At 40.1% G+C, this 12,596-nt stretch overlaps 1 pseudogene; it reads left to right on the plus strand.

The window, feature by feature from the left end:
* The first annotated feature begins 250 nt into the window (after window positions 1-250).
* Window positions 251-2,054, plus strand: LOC132223471 (tigger transposable element-derived protein 1-like; annotated as a pseudogene).
* The last annotated feature ends 10,542 nt before the right edge of the window (window positions 2,055-12,596 follow it).

The raw sequence follows: 12,596 nt of genomic DNA on the forward strand, positions 1-12,596 counted from the left end.
CACCCACCCACCGACCCCCACCTTCCCTCTGAGATTCAGGCAGTCTGATCAGTGATCTTTGATGTTACTATCGTAATTGTTTTGAGGCACAATTAACCACACCCATATAAGATGATGAACTTAATTGATAAAGGTCACATGTGTTCTGACTGCTCCTTGGATTGGCTGTTTCCCATCTCTCTCCCTTTGCTCGGGTCTCCCTATTCTGAGATACAACAATATTGAAATTAAGCCAATTAATAACCTTACAATGACCTCTAAGGGTCCAAGTGAAAGGAAGAGACACACATCTTTAACTTTACATCAAAAGATATAAATGATTAAGCTTAGTGAAGAAGGCATGTTGAAAGCCGAGAGAGAGAGTCCTGCAACTAGGTCTCTTGTGTCAAATAATTAGTCAAGTTATGAAAGCAAAAGAAAAGTTCTTGAAGGAAATTGAAAGTGTTACTCCAGTAAAAACATGAATGATAAGAAAGTGAAAGAGCCTTATTGCTAATATGGAGAAAATTTTAGAGGTCTGCATAGAAGATCAAACCAGCTACAACATTCCTTAAGCCAAAGCCTAATCCTGAGCAAGGGCCTAACTCCCTTCAGTTCTGTGAAGGCTGAGAGAGATGAAGAAGCTGCAGAAGAAATGTTTGAAGCCAGCAGAGGTTGGTTTATTAGGTTTAAGGAAAGAAGCCATCTCCATAACATAAAATGCAAGGTGAAGCAGCAAGTGCTGATGTAGAAGCTGCAGCAAATTATCCAGAAGCTCTACCTAAGATAATTAATGAAGGTGGCTGCACCGAACAACAGGTTTTCAATGTAGCAAAACAGCTTTAGATTGGAAAAAGATGCCATCGAGGATATTCAAAACTAGAGAGGAGAAGTCAATGCCTGGCTTCAAAGCTTCACAGGACAGGCTGCAGCTCTTGCTGGGGACTAGTGCAGTGGTGACTTTAAGTTGAGGCAGGTGCTCATGTACCATTCCAAAACCCTAGGGCCCTTAAGAGTGATGCTAAATCTACTCTGCCTGTGCTCTACAACAACAAAGCCTGGAGGAAAGCACATCTGTTTACAACATGGTTACTGAATATTTTATGCCCACTGTTGAGACGTACTGCTTAGAAAAAAAATCCTTTCAAAATATTACTGCTCATTGATAATACACTTGGTAACCCAAGAGCTCTAATGGGGATGTACAATGAGATTAATGTTGTTTTCATGACTGCTAACACAACATCCATTCTGTAGCCCAAGAGATCCAGGAGTAATTTCAACTTTCAAGTTACATTATTTAAGAAATACATTTTGTAAGGCTATATCTGCCATAGATAGTGATTCCTCTAATGAATCTGGGCAAAGTAATTTAAAAACCTTCTCAAAAGAATACGCCGTCCTACATGCCATTAAGAGCATTTGTGATTCATGGTAAGAGGTCAAAATGCCAGCATTAACAAGAGTTTGGCAAAAGTTGATCCCAATCCTCACACATGACTTGGAGGGGTTCAAGACTTCAGTGGAGGACTTAAATGCAGGTGTGGTGGAAATAGCAAAAGAACTCGAATTAGAAGTGGAGCCTGAAGATCTGACGCTGCAATCTCATGATAAAACTTGAACCGATGAGGAGTTGCTTCTTACGGGTGAGTAAAGAAAGTGGTTTCTTAAGATGGACTCTACTCCCAATAAAGATGCTGTGACAATCATTGAAATGATAACAAGGATTTAGAATACTACATAAACTTAGTTGATAAAGCCGTGGCAGGATTTGAGAGGACTGCCTCAAAGTTTGAAAGAACTTCGACTGTTGGTAAAATGCTATCAAACGATATCACATTTTACAAACAAATCCCCCCTAACAACAAAAAAAGAGTTAATCAATGCAGCAAACTTCATTGTCTTACTTTGAGCAATTGCCACAGTCCCCACAACCTTCAGCAACCATCACCCTGATGAGTCAACAGCCATTACCATTGAGGTAAGACCGTCCACTAGCAAAAAGTTTACAACTGTCTGAAGGCTCAGAAGGACCCCGCCAATATCTCCAAGGTATGGCTGTAGTGCCCTTTTAAAAGAGGCTTCTAAAGAGATCCCTCTCTCCTTCCACCATCAGAGGACACAGCAAGAATTCAGCTGTCTGCAACCCATATGAGTGTCTTTACCAGAACACAACCATGCTGTTGCCATGATCTTGGACTGCCCAGCCTCCAGGACTGTGAAAAATAAATGTCTGTTGTTTAAGGTAGCCAGTCTGTTATTTTGCTACAGCAGCCCTAAGGGAATAAATCAATACGACAGTGATTCTGAAATCTGGCCCTGACAGTGATTTAAGTCGTCATTTATTGTAACTGTTTAGGTCTTCTGTTTTTCTAACATCTGACTTTACTCTCCTCACCCTCTGTCCCAGCACTTGGCTCACCAGATTCTCTGTCTCGCCTGAAACTCTGTAACATCCTGCTTATGAATGGCTAGACCTCGTGACTACAGAGTGTTTGAATGTCAAATTCAGCTGAAATTTGCTCTGTATATTGCTTTATTAAATATTTTTAAAAATATTTGTCATATGAAAAGTCTCTCTCTCTTTGAAGTCTTTATATTTCAGAAAAGAAGGAGGAGGGAGAGAGAAATAGAAACATCAATGATGAGAGAAAATCACTGATTGGCTGCTTCCTGCATGCCCCCCCCCCCCAGGCATGTGCCCTGACTGGAAGTCAAACCATGACTTCCTTGTTCATAAGTCAATGCTCAACCACTGAGCCATACTGGCCAGGCTAAAAGTCTCTCTTTTGGACATGAAAGCAAGGTCAAAGAAACAGAACTTTAACTGAAAATGAACCTATGTCCTTCTAACACATTGATCCTTAGGCTCCCAGAAAAATAGAGTGTGCTTAGAAAAAACAGCTGGGAATAGAAATGATTTATATGTATATATGCTGTCTATATTTGCATATATGCCAATTTACAAAACAAATACTTCAAATATATTTCTACAAAATTTAGCGACTACCTACTCTAGGCAAACCACATCTATGCCCTCTGAGAAGTACCAAAAAGATATGCTCTAAAAAGATCTTAGTTTTTCCTCACAAAAACAGCACAGTTCTGAAAGAAGATTGAACAGGCTCTGAAGGACAGACTTAATTTGAATCTTGATTCCTATTCTTAACACCAAAATGACCTTATGCCAAAGACACTAAAATCTATGAGTTTCAGCTTCTTAATTAAAGTCTATTATTATTCAGATTAAATGAGCTACTATACACTAAAACATCCAATAAAGTTACTCCTATATGTTAAGTACTCAAACAATGTTACTTAATCATTGTGGTATTTGAACCTGTAGGACAACAATATTGACAGGCTGGTTTTATTCATTACATAGGGCTAACTCTAGCAAGTGCTTGATTCAGTACCCAAAACAGTATATAAGCATTATACATGAGATTATTTAGCATACACATAATGCTTGTATACTTTTCAAAGGGCCTTTTCTTAGCTTGTCTCATCTGTATTTTATAAAAATTCTGAGGGAAATGGATATATTATGAGGAATTTGAAGCACAGATAGATTGTCTCAACCAAATCATGGGGGATAATTAGTTAAAATTGGGTTGAGAGCAAAGAGAGCTCTGAAAATTCCAAAATGAATTCAAGGTTTTGAAATTGGGAGATTTGAGGTTTCTACTGCTAGTTGCCCACCAAACATGCATAACCTGGCTGAATCCCAGGTCATCCTATGCCAGATGGATCATGTTAAAATGAAATCTGAAGGGAGGAATAAAACCATTAAGGTTGATTCTCTGAGGTAATGCTGATAAATAACAATGGGGTTCTGACATCAAAGACCTAATTTGTCTTCATTTCTTAAGCTGAAACAGCAGGATGGGGAAACAAATAATCAGAAAATAGCATTACACATTTTTCTGGTTTCAATATTGTATCATCTTATGTAAATTGTCACCATTTGAAGAAATCTAGGAGAATAATGCATGGGATCTCCCCACCCCACGAACGTTTTGTTTGTAACTTCATGTAAATCATTATCATCTCAAAAATAAAAAGTTAAAAAGATAGCATTACATAGCACAACCCTGTGCTATTTGGTACCTAATTCATTTTTCTTAATTTAAAAGAAGTTGTATTAGGTTTTACTGAACTGAGATTGGATTTGAATATTTAAAGAGCTGAGTGTGACATAAAACAAGGAGTCACTTTACTAAATAAAAGGTAAAGTCTGAAACATATAATGAAAGACAACACCAGAATAAGGAGGCTTCCGGACACTAGGGCAAAGTGGGCACCAAACTCTGTATACCCAAACCTGTAGGTGCTGTGAGTTGTTAAGGCTCCTCACGTGATCTCTTTCTTACCAGCTATATCTCTGCCCAAACATTGTTCATGGAAGCAAATATCAGTAAGAGTGGCCGTGGGGAAACTTGTTACTAGGCTAATGCAATCAGTACTATTCTGAGATAGTCCCTTGTAACTGAAGAGCGAGCGCCACACAATATGATTAGCTTTAATCTCTTTATTGGGCCTCACATCCTGTTACTGGAATCTAGACAACACTATCAAAGTAGAGACCTATTAAGGTCAGTATTTCCCAAGCTCTGACAATTCTAGGCACTGAGTAGGCTGGACCCTTGTGAGAACTCAGATCTAAGCTGGGGGTGCTCTGTTTACCTATGCTTGGCCCTGCTGTTTTCTTCTCCTTGTTTCATTTATCTGTGTTCATTTATGATCCTCTGCCTCTAAACTATTTCCTTCAAAAGATGTTCTTGCCCAGCTGGTGTTGCTCAGTGGTTGAGCGTTCCCACGAAACAGGAGATCATGGTTCGATTCCCAGTCAGGGTGCCTCCATGGGTTGCAGGTTCAATCCCAGGTGCGGGGGGGGGGGGGGTAGGGGGTGGGGGGGGACCAGTCGATCTATGATTCTCTCTCAACATCGATGTTTCTATTTCTCTCTCCCTCTCCTGTCCTCTCTCTGAAATCAGTACAAACATATAAAAAGAGATTTTTTAAAAAGATATTCTTAACATAGTCTCCACTATACCCTATCTCCTGACTATCATTCTCCATTTAAAAGGGATAGTCCTAATTGTCTTCACACAGGCCCCCAGGAATGCAAGGCTCCACACTGTAGTTTTCTACCCTGATTATCCTGATCTGAACATTAATCCAATGGTTAGGTTCTTTCTCTCCACTCTCCACCCATCAGAACTTAACTGTTCTGTGTCTCCTCCTTATGAAGACCAAATATGGCATGTCACAAAAAATATGGTAACTAATAGATTCTAAATTAATTATTTGCACCAATAGTTATTGAGGAACTACTTTACACGAGGCATATTCTAGTCAGTGAGGTTATAACAATGAACAAAATAGATAAATTTCATGTCTTCAAGGAGCTTACATGTTAGTGGGGAAGTCAGAAAATAAACAAAAATGCAGTATAATGTCAAGTAGCAAATCCTTATGGGAAAAATATAGAACAGGATAAAGGAATAGAGGATAATTGCTATTTAGAAGAGGAGCAGATGGTGCCTCCCTGAGTTAATGATATTTTAGCAGAGACCTAAATGTTGTGAGGGAGGAAATCACAGGAGGGGAGAGAGATCTAGGCAGAAGAAACAGCAAGTGCAAAGAATGAGTGAATATTACTAAATGGTTGCCTAGCAGGGGTGGGAAACCTTTTTACTGCCAAGGGCCATTTGGATATTTATAAAATTATCCACGGGCCATACGAAATTATCAACTTAAAATTAGCCTGCTATAGTTGGTCAAACATTTAATTAACTCACTCCTAATGCCTTGGCAGGGCCAGACCAAATGATTTTGAGGACCTTACATAAACAGCCTTCGGGCCGGACGTTCCCCAACTCTGCATTAGATCCTTGGCATTCTCAAGGGATCATATCAAGACCTTGGTAAACCAGTTTTTGTGACTATTCCTTATCATCTTAATGCCCTGGAGGCCCCACAAGATGGTGGGTCATAAATGGTCATAACAGGAGAAACATTTAATTTTTTAAAAGCTTTCTTTTTCTACCACTGAACCACCAATGCTCCTTAAAAACTTTCTTTTTCTTTACACCTGACAGATGTGGATAAATTCTGCATCTAATCCCTACTATGTTCCAAATAACTAGAGTCTTCAGTGAAACAGACTACTCTCTCCCAAAAATGGCTGAGGGATCTTAAACTGACTGGTCAAATCTATTTTGTTTTGCTCCATTGCATAAAAACACATTGTATTGACTGCCAGTGACAGTTTTAATCAATAAAGATTATGAAGAGTGACAGAGTGACAACCTTGACACATCAGAGCTCCTTTTAAACTAATTGGTTTAGCTTTTAATACTTGAGCTCAAAAAGTTTATCATCTCCTAAAAAAGACCTACTAGTATGCATACAATGTTACCATTCTCTTCAATTCTGTTCCTTCACTTCCTTTTCAATGTTTCTTTTATTCTCATCTCCACTGATCCTGATGCCAGGACCACCACCTGTATTTGGGGTAAAATATGCTATTTTTTCTATTGCTAAAATATTTTATTTGGTCAAAACACCTCCTCCTGATATGAATTATCTAGGGCTCTGACTTGGTTACTTGCAATTATGGCTGAACAGAATCCTGGGCAATTGTTCTGGATTCAATTATCACACACATGAATGTAGCACACTTGGTTCAGTTAGGTGTAATACCCAAAGCATTTGTATTGAAGATTTATGCTTCTATAAGGGAAATGTGGCTGTAGTAATTAATTTGGATGACCTCCCATAAATTTTTATTTTTAAAGAACTAACAACTAGAATAATACACATGAATTTTTAATTGTGAAATCTATCTTACCTTTAGCAGTAAAGAACCAAGCATTTATCATGCTTTTATGATGCTCTGCTATTCCATCAAACAGCAGTTTATAAGGATAAATTCTTCTTGAATGAATTCAAACACTAATTTGTAAATGGTTTTTCCAGAATTTGTTCTGTTATTCCAATGGGAATGTGGTTCTCTAATAGAATACAATCATGTATATAGGTGGGCAATTGATAGTTAAATTAAGCTGCATTGTTTTGGACTCAATTTAAATTTATCTATGTCTTTTATTGTATACAGGGAAAATTTCCACTATTTCTAATAGTTGTGAAATCTAAATATACTGTTGATCTTAAAAACTAAAATTATGAAACTGATGAACAAAAACAGATCCAGAGACAGAGAAGCATCGATCAGACCATCAAACCTCAGAGGGAAGGTAGGAAAGGGTGGGGGTAAGGGGGAGAGATCAACCAAAGGACTTGTATGCATGCATATAAGCCTAACCAATGGACACAGACACCAGGGGGGTGAGGGCATGAATGTGAGGGGGGATTGGGGGGCAATAGGGGGATAAGGACACATGTAATACCTTAATCAATAAAGAAAGAAAAAAAACTAAAATTATGATGAGTCAGTCTCCATGTAGATTTGACATTATTTTATTTTGTTAGAATGTAGGCCCTCAGAGTGTTTGTGATACTGAGTGCTAAAAGTTTTATTTAGCATTAATGGCTAGAATGTCATCTAACTATAATTGATGAAATGACTTGCATATAATAGGGATAATGAAGATAAAGGATTTCTCTGCTCCCTACAGATCCCAAAATATATTCTAAATCTACTTACTTTATTTATTTATTTTTTTATATATTTTATTGATTTTTTACAGAGAGGAAGGGAGAGAGATAGTCAGAAACATCGATGAGAGAGAAACATCGATCAGCCGCCTCCTGCACATCCCCCACTGGGGATGTGCCCGCAACCCAGGTACATGCCCTTGACCGGAATCGAACCCGGGACCCCTCAGTCCGCAGGCCGAAGCTCTATCCACTGAGCCAAACCGGTTCCGGCCTAAATCTACTTACTTTAATGTTGATGCCTGGTTCCTAGAATTATTTCCATTTTGATACAAATTCCTTTTTGCTCTTATCTCCATGTTTCTAAGGCACTCTATCCATCTCTAGTAAAGTGCCTGAGATATTCCATAGTTTTTTTTAAAAAATATATTTTATTGGTTTTTTACAGAGAGGAGGGGAGAGGGATAGAGAGTAAGAAACATTGATGAGAGAGAAACATCAATCAGCTGCCTCCTGCACACCTCCTACTGGGGATGTGCCTGCAACCAAGGTACATGCCCTTGACCAGAATCGAACCTGGGACCCTTGAGTCTGCAGGCCGACGCTCTGTCCACTGAGCACACCAGTTAGGGCCATAGTTTTTATCTATTATAAATTCTCCTTATGCACTTAACTTTGAGATCAGGTTCTGTGTTCTACTCAACATCATATCCCTTTGCCTATTCAGTGCTTAGTAGCAACTAAGAACTCAATACATGTTGTTGGAATGCATAAACGAACAAATGGATACATAAGGACAGGATATATGTCACCACAATCTGTCCTTTCATTATAATACTTTCAAGGGATGATATTTCCTGATAATTACAATATTGAGTACTCTGGAAAACCTGAGGAACTCAGTCCCTGCAAATGAAAGACATCTAGATAAACAAATTAGAAAATCTATACTAATTTTCTCAGTCATAAATCATTTAAACTGACCTTGAGGACATGCCTACTGATATGATTAGAATTGCTATTTCATGCTAATTTATTATTGATCCACATAATTATGAGCAACACCAACAAAAAAAGCAGAATATATCAAGTTGTGATACCTCTGAAAATGAAATAAAGTATGATATTTTCTTTTCTTACTCCTGAGATTTTAAAACTAGAAATTACATCCCTCTGAAGGACTGTTGATTTATACAAAATAGTGAACTCATTTTGGTAAATTAGCTTGATAAAATCCTAATTGGAAAAATGCCATTGTACCTTTTGTTTAGAGAATTTCACCTGAAATTAAAAATTATATGTATAATATCAATGGGAGAAGCACTGACCATTTTTAAAAACTATTTAGAACCATTTAAATACTATTCTTCCTGCCAAATATAAAATTGCAACCTTGCAGTGAAAGAACGAGATGGGCAAAGTCCTTTAAAATTAGTCTGTAGATCAATGCTCTGGTCTGGTACTATAAGACAACGTTCAAGCCATTTAACTATTCATTGGTCAATACTCAAATATTATTTCACTATTGTGAATAAATTCTAATAGTTCATTTATTTTGGAAATAAAATTACCCATAGCAACCCTGCCTTATTTAAGAAAATATCAGAGAGTTAAAATTGGCCAGTAATTAGGTTTAGGAATTCTGGATTAGCACAAACATGATTCATAATTTTTGAACTAGAACTTTTGAACTAGAACTACCTCTTGCCTTATTAATACAAGAATTATACAGTAGCTAGATACAAATGTCTAGACTATATTACAAATTTGATAATAGTATGAGTTATAGTAAGCTTACTTTTAAATGAAAATATTCCTAAATATGGTTGAAAAGCAGAATTACAGCATAAAAATATTATCTCATAAACAACAGACAATCTTTGCTATTCCCCAGCAGTCCTGTAAGAAAATTGCAGGTGTAAGCTATACTTTTCCCCAGGTATGATGCCAGGTAAGGAAGAAACCACATCTGTTCATTTTACTTCTTTTTTTTTTCCTTTTGCAATGGACTATATCAACATTTCCAACCTTTGTTTTATAAAACTATACATCTTTCAAAATGTCAACATTTGCATGTTTGTGTGTGTGTGTGTGAGAGAGAGAGAGAAGAGAGAGAGAGAGAGAGAGAGAGAGAGAGAGAGAGAGAGAGAGAGAGAATGTGAAGGGAATGATCTTTAGTCAAGTAACTTTGTGTTTCTCTGAGTTAAAAAAAGTTAAATAAGGTTCTCCCTAACCAATAAATTGAAAACTTTTCAATGCTTTTGAATATATTTAATTATACTATTATTGTTAATATTCATGATTTCAAATATCTAAAGTCTCAAGAGATTCTAAAATTACAAAAATAAACACATTTTGGAATGCTAGAATAAACAGTAAGCTCCTTTGAAGGTAGGAACAATTTCTAATTCACTCCTGCATTCCTATGGCCTATCACAGTGCATAAATTCATTCTGGTTAGTATATCCATCCTAATATATAAAAACCCTGGGTTGTAACGACCAGTAACAACCGAGGCTCGACCAACCCAAAATCAGTCCTGCAGTCAGCGCTGGATTGCCCCAGCACTGACTGCTGAGGGGGCTGCGAATCAGGGCCAGAGAGAGGCCTGAAGAGAGAAGCAGGGATTTATATGTTGCTTCTGTGGCAGCTTTTCATCAGCACTTGCCTCTCTCTTTCTCTCCCAGGCTGGCCAGCAGCCACTCCTCCATTTCTCTCCAGGCCTCTATAGGCCTACAATCTATATAATAAAGAGCCAGGGTCCTAACGACTGATTAGGACAGAAGGCTCAACCAGACTGGAAGACAAGGCTGGGCTGCCATGGTGACCCAGCAATGACTGCCTAGGGGGCTGTGGATCAGGTCCGGGGAGAGGCCAGCAGAGAGAGAGGCAGGGTCTGATACATAGCCTCTATGGCAGCCATTGATCAGAACTTGCCTCTCTTTCTCTCCTGGCCTGGCCAACAGCCTTGCCTCCATTTCTCTCCAGGCCTCCACCAGGCCTGCTGATCAGCCCTGCCGTTCTGATCAGGCCCCATTGATAGGCCTAGAGACGCTGACTGGAATAGAAACTGACCAATCAAAACCAAATCTGGGTGAAGTGTGAGGAGCTAATGGCTGCCTAGGAGGCGGAGCTTTCGACGCTGACTGGCATAGAAACCAACCAATCAGAACCAAATTGGCCGGCAGAGGAGGGCAGTTGGGGGCAAGATCAGGCAGGCAGGGGAGGGCAGCTGGGGGCAACCAGGCTGGCAGGGGAGGGCAGTTGGAAGCAGATCAGGCAGGCAGGGGAGAGCAGTTGGTGCGAGATCAGGCTGGCAGGGGAGGGCAGTTAGGGGTGATCAGACAGGCAGGCAGAGGGGTTAGGGGCAATCAGGCAGGCAGGCAGAGGCAGTTAGGGGAGATCAGGCAGGCAGGCAGGTGAGTGGTTAGGAGCCAGTGGTCCCAGATAATGAGAGGGATGTCCGACTGCCAGCTTAAGCTCGATCCCAGCAGTCAGACATTCCCTAAGGGGTCCCTGATTGGAGAGGGTGCAGGCTGGGCTGAGGGAACCCCCCCTCCATGCACAAATTTCGTGTACTGGGCCACTAGTAAGTACATAAATGAAGTTTAAAGTATACTAGTGACCCAATGCATGGATTTGTGCACATTGAAAGGAAATTAATTAGAAGGTGGCTGGAGAGGTGGGACTGGGCAAGATGGGCTGGACATGCCCTGGAGCCAACCTCTCATGCAGGTGGGGTCCCTTGGCCTGGCCTGTGGGGATCTGGCTGAAACTGGCTCTCTGATATCCCCCAAGGGGGTCCCAGAGTGCGATAGGACACTCTGAAAAGTTGCTGCCATACAGAGTGTGGAATGCAAACCAGATTCAGGGCAATAGTGCCCCAGCAACAACATAACCCATGGCCGAAGGTGGAATTGCACAGCCCCATGAGGAATCGGGCTCCCTCCTCTCTGGTTTTGGGTTGCATCATCTGAGAACTGCCGCTGCCACGTCACTGCAGCTTGGTAGCTCCTGTGTTGAGCGTCTGCACCCTGGTGGTCAGTGCATGTCATAGCGACTGGCTGGATGGTCAGACACAGCATATTAGCCTTTTAAATATATAGATATGAATAGTTCTGTACCTCTGTATATCCAATGGCTACAGCCAAATTGAAAGAGTACTTTTATAAAATTACTCCAGCCCAGCTGGTGTGGCTAAGTGGCTGAGCATCAGCCTTTGAACCAGGAGGTCACAGTTCAATTCCTGGTTGGGGCACATGCCTGGGTTGCAGGCTAGATCTCCAGTGGGGAGTGTGCAGGAGGTGGCCACTCAATGAGTCTCTCTCATCATTAATGTTTCTATTTCTCCTTTCTTCTCTGAAATCAATAAAACATATTTTTAAAAAAATTATCCTCAAAAGAAAAAATTAATTGTGTAAATGCCAAACATAAGCCTATAAATGAACACTGGGCTATTCAAATAGAATAGTAACACATTTGAATTTTTTTCTTCTAAATGCCTATTTTTATTGCTAATTTATATATTCTTACCTAATAATAGATAAACATGTAAATTGACCATCCCTCTGCTATGCTCACCAGCCAATCAGGAGAGTATGCAAATTACCCCAACAAAGATAGTGGTTAATTTGCATATGGAGACGTGAAGCGGTGGAGCGAAGACTGAAGGCTCTGGCTGGAGCAGCAAAGACTGAAGGCTCCGGCTGAAGCAGTGAAGACTGAAGGCTCCAGCCGGAGCAGTGAAGGCCTGGTTCCCGGGTGCCAGAGGAAAACTGGTGCCGGCAGCCAGGGGAAGAAGGGAAGGCCTATTGCACGAATCTCTTTGTGCAATAGGCCTCTAGTATATATATAAAGAGCCCAGGTCCCTAACGTCCAAAACGACTGAACAGATGACCGATCACCTCCCTCAGCCCATAGGGGACTGGCAAGCTGCAGCAGGCAGCAAGCAGTGAGCAGCTCGTGCTGGGCAATCCCCTACCTTCCCCCTGTTG

Source organism: Myotis daubentonii, chromosome X, assembly GCF_963259705.1.
Source record: "Myotis daubentonii chromosome X, mMyoDau2.1, whole genome shotgun sequence".
In the NCBI taxonomy this organism is placed as follows: domain Eukaryota; kingdom Metazoa; phylum Chordata; class Mammalia; order Chiroptera; family Vespertilionidae; genus Myotis; species Myotis daubentonii.